The 12,029-nt window shown below is 37.5% G+C and overlaps 1 protein-coding gene across 34 annotated transcripts in view; it reads left to right on the top strand.

Moving 5' to 3' along the window:
* FOXP1 (forkhead box P1) overlaps positions 1–12,029 on the top strand; it is a 498,462-nt gene that overhangs the window by 160,171 nt on the left and 326,262 nt on the right. The gene's annotated exons all lie outside the window — the stretch shown is intronic.

Below are 12,029 nucleotides of genomic sequence, written 5' to 3' on the forward strand. Positions count from 1 at the left end.
GCTCCTTTTCCTAAAACTTGCTTAGTGCCCCATGACATCAGTGGAAGTTCCTGGGTGCACAGCACTTTTGGAAATCAGATCACTATTTCGGAGCCTAACTTTAGGCTCCTATTTTTCAAAATCTTGGCCATAGAGCTGGTTTCTGCTCCTGGTGTAGTCAATGACAAAACTCCTATTGATTTCAATGGTGCAAAACCAGATTTCTATGGCTCCAAAGTTGTTAGTTTATATGGTTTTTACCCTGACAGAACAGGTAACTTTCTATATTTCTGTGTGTGTGTGTGTGTGTGTGTATACACTATAAAACTTGAAACTAACACACATTGTTTGTTTCCCCACCCTTACGTTTAATTGTATAAGTTAAATGTCATGCCCTTCTGCCTGAGGTGTTGGCATCCCATTCAGATTGCAATTAAATAATTAAAACTTACTTATAGCCATTTTTATAAGGGTTACATTCTTAAAAATTAGTCTTGATCTGCTGAATTGCTAACTTAAAGTAAATTAAGTTTAAGTTTGAGCAAAATGTTTTCTTACAGAATCCCAACCATATGAGGAAGAAGAAGGAAAAAAAAAAATGAAATGAACACAAGTCAGGCAACATCTATATGACTCAACAACAGTAATAACATGTTGTTGGAATCACCTAAATATTTAACTGTAAGAAAACAGAGTTAAAACTGAAGAAAAAACAGATTGAATTTTCTCAGCAACAAAGAATATCACATTAAATGATTTAGCAGAATTCTTTTTAGCTACTATTAAAAAGAATATAAATGAACTGAGGATGAAATTATACTTCTGAAAGAATAGACTTTTCTGTACATCAGACATTTAATACGGTAAAACAATGCTGTACCTGATGAATAATTAAAATATGAAAAGAAAAAGCATTCTTCAACTTACGATTTAATTATATGTGTGAAGCACTTTTACACACACTGAAAAAATCTAAGGAAAGACTTTTATTTTTCTTCCTCATTCATTATAAGCATGAAATAATTTTTTTTTCTGAAATGGTAAGTGTTGTGGATCTCACTAAACTTCTCAGTCACTTTCTGGCACTGTACTAAGTGTTTATTGAATGGAATTAGGTTGTTTTTTTTTAATTGCAGAAATACTTAATGAAGAAAGATAATGGAGCAGTATGGCATCATTGCATGCTCCTAGACAAAAATCTGTGAACAATAAGAGTCAAGTTAGGGGAGGAAAAGATGTCAATATTTTAAATATTAAGGAAATAAATTAATATGAAGGAAATAATGTAGATGTACGTAATACATAGAATGTATAAATAACATTGATGGGCAGCAGTTATTGAGGTAGCCACCAAAGTTTTTCTACCCCCCCCCCCTTTCCTCATATTAAAAGAAAATCACTCTAGCCAAAACATAAGCTTTTTCAAGTCGCTTCTCTAAATTATATTGTAATCAGCTTTTAGTTGAAGTCATGAAGTTTTCAAGACATGTTGCTGTAGCAACAGCAGTATTAAATATTTGATCCAGAAGCTAGGTGTTAGCACTAGTCTAAGTAACTGAGAGCGGTAGTATCTGTAAGGGAATGTTTTGCAATGCATATTTATACCTGCTGTCCTTTGTGGTACTCATGTTCACTGGTGCTATCGTGTCACTTGTGTTCATTGCATTTACCTAGAGATTCCTTCAACAATATGGAAAGAACAAATGGCAAAAGTGCTTCTGCTCCTTCACACTTCCAGTCTGATAGATAGCTGCACCAATGAGACAGAAGCCAAAACCTTTCAATGCATAGGATCTTCAATGTTCTGTCCTTGGTACTCTCTCTACCTCTGAGTGAGTACATTCAGTCACACATTTCTGCTTCCTCCTGCATTCCAGTCAAATGTCAGGGCTTCTTTTTTTACCTCCAAGAATAAAAAATAAAAATGTTATGGAGAAGACTATAGTGCAAGAGCGTCTTCTGCAGGCCACCACCATGCACTTGGTGTGTGGAGTGCATCTGGGATCCCCTTTCTCCTAAGAGCACCTCATTCAGGTTCTGGGATGAAAGAGATGCCCTTACCAAGGCCTTTAGTCAAAAGAGTTGATGCCTAGAAATGGCTCTATCTTTCTGATGAAGCTTGTGCTCTTTGTCTGCCTATTTGGTTGGTTGCTTGGTTGGCCAAGTAATTCACTTGCTCCATTCACGGTGTTCAGGGAACTGCATAGTAGAGCCCAAGGGGTACCCATTCTTAAGTCATGATCAGATGTCCTAAGCAAGCACTCCCTTTGGAGATGACTGTAGAAGCTGGCGAAGATTTTTTTCTGTTGCTCCTTGTGAATTTTCTCTTTCTAATCCTCCTTCTGCAGTTTTGTCTATCCCAGCCCTAATTGTATTTCTCAGTCTGAGGAAAGAGAATTATTACATGTCACATTAGCAGCAGAGGATATGGATTCTAATTCTTCCAGATACTTTCTTCTGCAAGACCCTTCTTCCTCTTAAGTTGTCCTTCTAGATTACTTTGAACTAGCAAATTAAAGTTCTTCTCTTCTGATTGAAAGGAGCGGGAGAAGTGTTGAGTAGTTTTGACACTCCTTAAACATCACACAAGTCTTCATTTCTCTTTAGCAGGATTTATGAGTTGTGTTCCTCTGATTTAGTGGTCCCTACAATGGAAGGATGTCAAGTAGGAAGCCAGAGTTTCCAATGATACATTCAGCCAGTGGATTTTTGGCTGCATTCTAAATGTTCTATTGGAGTCAGGGACTATTTAATCAGAAACCTGGCTATTTCCTGGGTACAAAGGTCACCGAGGATAAGGTCTGTAAGGACAATAAATTTGGTTTATTAAATAAGACCACTAGACATTACAGAGAGGATACCTTTTTGCCTCTGCATCGCTTGAGTCTTATATGCTTTGACTTGTGATGTTTTCTTATCTCTTGCCAGTTTATGCAAACAAAATTACATTGTATTCAGGTGCTAGTTCAAACGATAAACTTCTCAAGGCATTACAATGTAGAAACAGCAGCAAAAAATGTTGAACTGGAAGATGGGAATTAACTCTGCTTCCAGTAACTTGGAGTGTTAGTCAGACCTTTACTATGGACTAGTGCAGAGAGTATGTTCCGCTGTGAAGGTTACTAATTTGTCTGTTACACCAGTCTAAATTCTCTTTTTCTCTCACACCCTATTTTCTGTTCTGGGTACACATCGACGGAATGTGCTGAGTAGGTAGATTCTTGAACAAGGAACCTTTTTGGTTTTGATTACCTTGTGTTTTCATTAACTATACTTAGCACTGTATGTAGATTTCTGTCTCCTCTCAATTGTCATGGTGTGCCGTGGTGGCTTTATCTAGAAACAGAGCATCTGATGCCTCCAAAAAGTTTGTGAACGCCTTTTCCACTGGTGTTGCCGTTTGTCAGTTTCCAAGAAAAGGGCAAGCCATTAGTCCAGTTTGCTGTGTATCTGAGGCTAGGGAAGAAAACCCCTTGCAAACAACAGTGGACTGTCTTTAATTGTGGATTTTGGAAAATAGCAGAAGCCAGCAAATCCAAAGGAGCACTCTTTCTTTTCAGTTAGACAGGAATTGCAAAGTATGTGATTCCTAAACTATATCCTTCCAAGTTGTATTCTTGAGTAGTGTTTTTTTTTTAAACTCTTAATGGGAGCATGTCGGCTATTTTACACTTTGCATCTGATATGTAAAAATATCTGCATCACTCTGAATTGTTCGTATTGTTCTCTAGTACTTTCAAATTATTACTTTTAACATAGGGGGAGGGAAGCTTATTAAAGGGGCAGATTCAAACCATATTTTTTCTAGTTAGAAAAATATGCATAATCAGGGTTTTTTTCTTCTTTCCCACACTAAACAGTTTGTTGAACAGACGTGTATTTTAATTATAGTGGTCTAAGTTTACTCAGTGTACTGTGGTATTTTGCTGTATTAATTACCTTGTCAAGAGTAACAGGTAATTACTACATCAAATCACCTTCTTATGGTACATGGAGACATAACTGGCTGAATTATTTAAAAAAAAAACAAACCATATACATAAGCCCAGAAACCCAAGGTGCAACCTAGTCAAGAATCTTTCTTGTAAAATGAAGTATTTTTTGGTTATGGCACTTCTTTTTGGTAGTATGTCAGAAGTCTAAATCTAAGTGCATGCCTTCCTGTCTCTACCCAATGCCTACATTAGGCACATGCCAAGGACTTGTATTCCCTTCAGACATGAACTTTGTGGAACAAGCTTTCTTTTAGGGATGATACAAGAACCTTTGTGCCTAATTATTGATCCACTCACAAATCCTGGATTTGAAAGCTTCACTCTTTCACAGATGTTATTGGGTTTGCAGTAAGAAGAGTCACTGGAATTCTACAGGACCAAGCGAGTGCACAGAACACCATTTCTTTTCTTTAGAACTTAGTCTTTGAAACATGGTCAAACCCAAACTTCTCTTGCAGCAATCACTTATCATTGGTGTCTGACAGTTTTGGGGCATGTAAGGGTGTGATCGTGGAGTAACTGCACCGACTCCCGGTGTCACCTGGAACTTGAGACCGTATTTTATCCAAAGGACAGTGTGGTTAATTCTGAGATGTCATGAGTGAATGTTGATTATATTAGATAAATTTTACAAACTGACTTATCTTGGCCTTATACTAGCTGTTCTGCGCAAGTGGGTTCATGCACAGATTTTTGCTCCTTCCAAAACCCGCTCTGGAAAGAACTTCTTTCATGTTAACTTGGATGTGGAACACCTAAAGACAAGATCACACATTATTGTTGCTTTGGTTACTTTTTCTTATCCAGTAGCCAGCTAATTGACACTTTTATCATAAAACTCTGAGACAAATATATCATAACCCTATTCAAGTTTTAATGGGTATATGGTATGTCTAAGAGGTATCCACACGAGTTTATGAATGAATAATGTAAGTCTTTCTTTTGTTGCCATGGAGGAGGGAAAAAAATGACTTCTTTATGTGCAGAGGCATTGCATGGGAGGTTTTGACTAACATAAGAACTGAAAAAGTCCCTTTTTCAGTGTGATATCCAGTTGGATCTCAGTTAGTTATGGTCCAAGAGTTGCATTTACCTCATACAATGTTGCCAGATTTCAAGACCCAAATAATTAACCCCTAATCTCTTTTTTGTTTTTAAAATATCAATTAGCAGTTTAGTTTGAGATGGAATTTTAATGCTTGCAACTCTGCTCTAATTTCCTGCTTTGAGAGTCAGGGTCTTCTTGGACTGTGGTTGGGGTTAGGAACCTGGTGGAGAGAGAAAAATTTAGAAAATGAGGTAGGGGGACAGGCCAGCCAGCAATACTAGATGCTAATTCAAATGGCATTGACTGAGGGGAGCAGGTGGAAAGAGTTGTTGCTGTGGGTGGCTGCTCATAACAATCTACTGTGAAAACCTGGCCCTCTCTTAGAGCCAGGGTCAGATTCGGTCAGTGATCTTGATGTATCCTCAAAGTCACTTTCAGTTCTAACAGGTTAACAGGGTGCTTCTCTGCCTTTGCTTCCCCCACTGGGACCAATAGCTTTACTCTCTGATATTGAAATCTGGCTAGTTATTTTGGGTGTCCAACTTGAGACTTTGAAGAGGCCTGATTTTCAGAAAGTCCTGAGCACTAACACTGAGAAAATCAGTCCCTGTAGTGTGTCTGAAGACAAGGCACCCAAAATAACCAGTCATTTTTGAAAATCTTGACCTTTAATTTATATATTTAACATAGTGAAACTTGCTTACTTATGAACTGATCAAGATTGTGGTCAGCATTTCTGCAGAAAGTCTGCTTGATTTTACAAAATAAAATTACATATTGAATTTATTTCAAATTAACATGTAATCCATATTGGGTGTTGGATCAGACCCTAAAATGGCATATATGTGTAGATTCTGGAAAATACCAATGTTCTTTTTATATATGCTTTTGTATGCTCTGATACCCAAATAATTTGTGATGTATCAAGTTTTCATGCTCTCCAAATGCCTATGATTTCATGAAATTCCTTTTCCTAATAAAATAATCTAATAACGGTGGGTATTTTTTTTAACACTTCTAAACTATTTGGCATAAGATTTTGCTTCAGAAAACATTGTTTTATTATTTATGCTGCTTGAACGAAAAAACATTTCCTCCATAGCGCCATTTCTGCATGAAATTTATGTCCTGACTGAAGCAGATATTAAAACACCATGTAGACATATATGTTGTTTAAAAAGTACTATAAAAATTAATTTAATTTTCTATTCTTCCCATGTAAGTAAATGAAAATAAACCAGCTTGTAACGAAAAGGGCCATTTCTGAGTTGTATGTAACATAGAAGGCTGTTTATTCTTTTTGCCCCATTTTAAGCTGTGACTTTACTATTCAAGAGACGAACTTTAATCAGCCACCATAATCAGACAAATGGGAGCCCTAGTCAGTGGTTAGTATGTTGGAAGTAAACACTAAGGTTCTCATTATAGTGCATGTCTGAATAATTAGAAGAGCTACTCTGTTCTTTTTTTTGGCAATAAAAGAAAACTTGCTCTTCACTGAAACGACAGGATGACAGGAGCATCTCGCGGTTTGGTCATTAGTGTGTTCCTGCTATCAATGTCATGTTATAGTGTCAAATTAGTTAATGCCCCCTCAGGAGCCAAGCAGGACCTGCAAATTATCCTCGTACATCCCAGGAAACCATGTTTGCTAAAAATGTGAACAAATTACTAACATGGCTCATAAATTAACTACTTCACAGGCTTATAACTTTTTACAAGTAGATAATAAAGACAAAAGTTTTAATATTGTGTTTTTATCACATTATCTGTGATGATCTCGCTTTTAATTCATTGTACAGTTGATTTTCATTTCTGTTATGGGGGGAAAATGTATACAGCTACGGAGCAAATGTTTAGAAAAATCTAGAGTCCTTAAAGGAAGCAAATGTAAATCCACTGAAAACAATATAATTAAGTTTGTTATCTCATTGCTCGATAAGTCGCTGACAATAGTCTTTCTTCTTGTAGTGGCAGTTGTTCATTAATGAGTTCACCAATTAAGTTTGAAAGATTACAGCCTTTGCCAAGAGGATTTATCTGTTAGAAGTATTTTTTTCTGATACATTCTTACCATACTGTAAGCCTCTTTGTTAAAGAGGTATAAGACTACCTCTTAAACACATTAAATCCTATTATAAGATGCATAAAGCCCTAAAATAATTTTACAATCTGTTTACACGTTAGCATCTAGAAAACTGTAACAAATCTGTCCAAAGATGTCTGCTTTCAGCATGAGATGCTAACAGATAGTGTTTTCTCTTAGAAGCGGGCTTGTTCTCATGAAATAAAGAAGCCTCTTCTTTTGCTCAAGAATAATTAATTTGTAATGATTTGTGACTGCAAATCATAAAATTCTTTCTACACCTCTTCCCCCGCCTTACAACTGAGTTCTTCAGTCTTTCGAAAGTAATCCATAATTCTTTTTTTCTGCTTGCATTTGTTTTTAAAACTACAGTAGACCAAAAAGAGTAAATATGATGCATACTCTACATCAAAGTCTCATTCACCCACATGCAAGCTATTACCTGTCCTTGTACCTTTTGAAGGGGGTGAGTAATCCATAATCAGTGATCAAATCAGCATTTTGGAAAGGGCCTATTACACAGAAACATATAAAGTATATCTGTTCATGAGAAAACGTCTGAAAATGCCAGAGGTTATGATCAGTTGATCGGCTTACCTGTCAGCAAATTTAACTTAAAGTAGGTGGTAGACGTATTATAGTTACAATATTAGTAAAGTATTTGCTCAAGAATCATGAATTCCGCTTCAGCATCATGACCCATGCACGTTTTCATTGACTGTTAGAGGAATGTGCTTTATTGCAGATTAACAATAACTTTTAAACTACAAAACTACTTACGCACTTTTCTTATATTAATAACCTCTTTACATCAAAAAGAGGAGACGGGGAATCACAATCTTTGGTCAAAGTTGTTCATAGGAAAGAGAAGTCTATATTGTTGGTTCTGTCTCTACCATTAGGTCAAATTCTGCTCTCGGTGACAATTATGCAACCTTATTGACTTGAGTGGAAGTGATACTGGGAAATTCATCCCTGGCATGGCTCCATCGATTTTTTTTTTTCCATTGCTCCTGATTGTCAGTGCCCTGTTACTCTGATTTCTCCTCGTCGTCATTAAACGTGTTTATTGGGATTATTTTACATCTTAAATCACTCTCACTCCATTCTGCCAAGATACCTCCAAGGTCTGAACCCGCACTCTTGTTGCTGGCACAATCTTAGCTGGTTACTAGGCTGGTGGCATCCAGCATAACAACCTTCACTCTTCCACAGTACCTGTCTTGTGGCTGGACAGAAAATCCTGCCTCCACTTCCTGCGGCATGGATGGCGATGTGGAGGTCTAAGATGTGAATGGGCTACTGAAGCAACTATGGTGCAGGCCCTGATCCTTTCTGCCTCATTTGCCAGTGGAGCCGTCATCTTTCACTGGCAGGTAGCTAAGGACCCATACTATGAAGCCTCCACTGGGAGGGAGTCCCATCCCACTTGAGAGGTGCCAAGAACCCACAGGGCACATGCTCTATGGTGGACTGAACATCTTCACTGTCCTCCCTGCTTAATCCTGCCTCGATGGCTCCTGTCAGCTTCTTGTATGTGCCATCTACATGTTGAATGTTCAGTGTTTTAAAGATCAATAAATGTTATAATTTATAAACCCCCAAACGTTGGCCACATTCTCAGCTGTTGTAAATTAGCATTAAAATCAGTAGAGCTATGCCAAGTTACATGAGCTGAGGATATGGCCCTTACCATGTTAGAGGCTTGACTTTAACCCCCAAAAGCCCAGAAAACTAATAGTTAAGGTTAATACTTTATGCTTGCCCACCTTGTTGTGATTGGATATTGCAAGAGTGAAGTAAGATCCATACACTGTTTAAAAGCGTAGTCTATATAGTTGCACAGTACATTCAGTTCAAGGAAATAATGAAATATTGAAATTGTACCACTAGTGGAATAAATTTCAGTGATTCCGTAACAACAGATAAATAGCACAGCTAGTTGTGAAAAATGTATTTAAATGGAACATGTCGGCTGTAAGCTGCTTAATTATTATTGAAAAGTATACATTTTTGTTGTGATCTTGGCTTCTATTAGAACGAAACCTCCCTTTGAACTTTATGCTGCTGACTTTTAAAGCAATTGGTATATATTGTAAGCACCTCAGCATAGGGGACGGGACTTGATGAACGTTTGAGATCCCTTCCAGCCCTACATTTCTAAGGTGTCCGATTACAGTATATTTTTGTGGCCTTCTGATAATCAGAGCAATCTCCTGGACCCTGCTCCAGAGTCCACTGAAAACAATGGAGGGTTTTTTTTTGTTGTTGTAATAGATGTTGGAACATGTCCTAAACAGAACTTTTCTGTGTGTTTGGTTCTGAGAATTCTACCATATTCCCAACTGTTTTCTCCTTCAATTCCAAGTAAACTTAACTCTTTGTTCCATTCCTTATTTTCATCTAGCCACTTAAGCACTGTTTAATATTACTTTACCACTGTATGAAAAGTGTATTGTGTGCCTCTGCTTATAGTTTTCCTAAAGAGCAGTCTCTGTCAAGCTCCTCCATTTTCTTGGTTATTGGATTATTTTCCTTGTTCTTGGGTAATGGAAAGGACAACCTTCAGTGTCTTGAGGAAGAGATTGTGGTTTTTGCACAATAGCGGCTTTAGCACTGGCAAAGCATTGAGAATAGAGAGCCTTCTACCTTTTAGCCTCAGATGATCAAGTTTTGAAAGACTCCCCAGTACCACTAGTCTTGTATTTATTCATGTGAAAGTTATTTTAAATGCCCATTCGGTCTAGATAAATGGACTCAAGAACTGAAAATATACCAGCTGATACAGAATACTCAAAACCTGTTGTGTGTTCCCTTAAACTGTAACTTTTTGCAAGATGGGTTAAAAAACAAATTTTTGGGCTCTCTGCAAGGAGGCTGATGCTGTCCCACAGTGTTGAAGGCAAAACTGACATAGTATCATAGAACTGGAAAGGACCTCGAGAGGTCATCTAGTCCAGTCCCCTGCACTCAAGGCAGGATTAAGTATTATCTAGACCATCCCTGACAGGTGTTTGTCCAACCTGCCCTTAAAAATCCCCAATGATGGAGATTCCACAACCTCCCTAGACAATTTATTCCAGTGCTTAACCAGCCTGACAGTTAACACGTTTTTCCTAATGTCCAACCTAAACCTCCATTACTGCAATTTAAGCCCATTGCTTCTTGTCCTATCCTCAGAGGTTAAGAAGAACACATTTTCTCCTTCATCCTTGTAACAACCTTTTATGTATTTGAAAACTGTTATCATGCCCCCCTCAGTCTTCTCTTCTCCAGACATGTATAGGCATGTCCAGAAGCAACTTTATAGCAACGGGTACAGATCATGCCATATCTGAATCACAACAGCACTGACAATCCTGAACTTGCCTGCCCTAAGGACCCTTCGCTGGAGAAAACCCCTCAACTTCCTTTTACCAGGGTGGGGTCAGAGTGGGAAATCTCCCTTCCACCTGTTTTTCATGGCTTGCTAAGGAACTTGGAGCTCGTAGTTTAGGCGAGTTAACCAGGTTTTTTCAGTTCTAGTGATACCTGTTGATGTCTGTTCAATGACGGTCTGTTTTTTGTTTCTAGATTTTAGAAAGTTCCGTTTGTAATAGATTGCAACTTTAATATGCACTGCGGAAAATGAGTTAGGATTTCCATTCTAAGAAAAACACAGAAGTTTTATTATAGGAGAAGCTGATCATTCAGTGTTGTTAAGCAATATTCTCATACTGTAAAAAAGAATAAGAGCTATGCTTATACATTTCCCTGGGACCACAAGGTCTTGTTCACTTCACAGAAAACCTGTTCATGCTTAAGTGAAAAATACACATTTAATTCTTCAGCAGTGAATTTGTGCATTTTACTCTTAATTAACAAAGAAAACTTGGCTTACCAGAAACCTGTGGTTGCTTTCAGGTCAGCTGCATGGATTTACATAGAAAATAGAAACTGGCACAAGGAATAAACTCTCTCTAAGCCAGGAAAGGACTCCACTCACGTCCCTGTGTCGAATGTGCAAGGAACCTTATTCATAAACATTCCAGTATGTGTGCTGTGCACTTTCCTATAGTGTGCTTCTGGTTTTCCTGGACCCATTTTAACTCTGTTCTTAGGAGATGAAAAATACAGCTAATGTGTCAGAGGTTTCTGTTATGTGCACGATGCTATATCCAGTTTCATTTCTACAAAATGGCTATTACCTATCTACATAGTGAATACTTAATCCATTATTTGAAAATAATACTTGTGTTGATCTAGGTTTGTATTAATCTACGTTCAATTGCATCATATCCAAAACCAAGTACTCCCTCATTTAACATATAGCAGAACTACAATAGTTTGTTAGTAAATTGCCCCAAATAACATTTTAAAATCACTTGTAGAAGTTTGTGGTGTTACCATAGAACTCTGTACTTTTCATAAAGGCAATAAGACCTATTCCTGACTTTAAACCAAATTTACCTCTCTTAAATCTGATGTTAGCTGACAAATAATTAACATTAAATATCTCCTGAGGCAAAGGTTATAGATAATGGAATTTATGCTAAGGATGAATTAATTCCACATAGTTTTCACATTCCCACATTCAAATTTAGTTATCCTTTTGGGGTCTAACTGAATCTAACTTTTAAATGTGACAGAATTTACACACACCAGTTTTTGTGCACATAAAACCCTGCATTTGCATGTGCAAAACCTGGAGTTAAAAACCTATCAAATCTGGATGATGACCTTCGCTCACTTTACAAACTTCAATGCACTTGGTCGTATAGCTTGCTGTGAATTAAGTAGATTTTATGATCCCCTTTTTGCAGATGGGGCGGGGGTCGAAAGAGTAGCAAACAGTGGTTAAGGGCCTGATCATGGGCAGCTGTATATGAGACAATCATACACAATTGCATGATTAATTTACGTGTGCAAGTGCACGCACATG

The sequence above is a fragment of the Mauremys reevesii genome, linkage group 7 (assembly GCF_016161935.1).
Source record: "Mauremys reevesii isolate NIE-2019 linkage group 7, ASM1616193v1, whole genome shotgun sequence".
NCBI lineage: Eukaryota > Metazoa > Chordata > Testudines > Geoemydidae > Mauremys > Mauremys reevesii.